The following is a 1,318-nucleotide window of genomic DNA, read 5'->3' as shown; positions in this document are numbered from 1 at the left end:
TCAGACAAAATATTTGGGTCAGATATGACCAGTTTAACCCTTTTGTTACCATATTTCTGTTGAGATGTTCTGTGTTTCTTTCAATTAATTATAAATCTAACAAAGAATTTAGTAAAATAACTTCGTTATCATTAAGCTAGTGTTAGGAACATAAATTGTGACTAAGGTTTAGTGGAAGATTTTAATTCAAAACTTTTGAAAACGAGAAATTTTTACTAACAGAGCCAGAGCTGGTTTCAGCCAGGTTGGTAACGAAAGGATTAAGTGCTAAACAATTAAAATGCCTTTGATGATAATGGTGATGACAATGATGATGATGAGTAGGAGGAGGCAGAACCTGATAGAGAGAACATGATGGAGGATTTCAAAAATATTCAGAAAGAGATTTCAGCGGAACAGTGATATAATAAAGTTAGTGGCAAATTGGCAATCTTTGCAGGATTAAACGAAATGTCTTCTGATAAATATTCCATTTTCTTTCATACTAAGTTTGAAGTTCAATTCCCACTGATGTCTGCTTTGTCATTCACCCTTCTGGGTTGATGAATAATGGACCAGTCCTGAACAATGGTCTAGTGGAATAGTTTAAGAGTGTCAGGGATTAGGACTAACTCGATTACATCAACCCCCCCCCTCCGCCTCCAGTGCCCAAAAAGTTGAAAGGTAAAGTTGACCTCAGCAGAATTTGAACTCAGAACGTAGCAACGGACAAAATACCACTAAGCATTTTGCAAAGTGTGCTAATGATTCTGCCAGCTCATCGCCTTAATGATGATGATGATGACGATGATTTCAAATTTTGGCACAAGGCCAGCAATTTCAGGGGAGAAGATAAATCGATTACATTGACCCCAGTACTTAACTGGTACTTATATTTTTGATCCAAAAAGGATGCAAGGCAATGTTAACCACAACAGGATTTGAACTCAGAACATAGAGACAGGCAAAATACCATTAACACATGCCCAGCGTGCTAACGATTCTGCCAGCTTGAGACCTCACATTTTATGATACCATCTTGGGAACAACTTCAGTTTTTCCTTTTCTTGTAATTAGAGACCTTTATTAAAAGTTACAATTCTTCTCTTCTCTTCCGAGACAGAATTAGTGATTCTAGAATGGAGCCTTTCCAGCCATTTATTCAATTCAGGCATTCTTTCATTCAGTTTCTTTTTTTTTTTTTCTTCTCCTCTCTTTTGAATTCTTGTAAGTACAAACAATGTGAACAACCTCAATTCATAAATAATTTCAACAAAGTTTACTTTCATTGAAAAGTCCTACAGAGAACTTTATTTATTTATTCTTCTTGTAACAAAAC

This window comes from Octopus bimaculoides, chromosome 15 (assembly GCF_001194135.2).
Source record: "Octopus bimaculoides isolate UCB-OBI-ISO-001 chromosome 15, ASM119413v2, whole genome shotgun sequence".
NCBI lineage: Eukaryota > Metazoa > Mollusca > Cephalopoda > Octopoda > Octopodidae > Octopus > Octopus bimaculoides.
The sequence above is the reverse complement of the archived record's forward strand: the minus strand, read 5'-3'. Positions refer to the sequence as shown.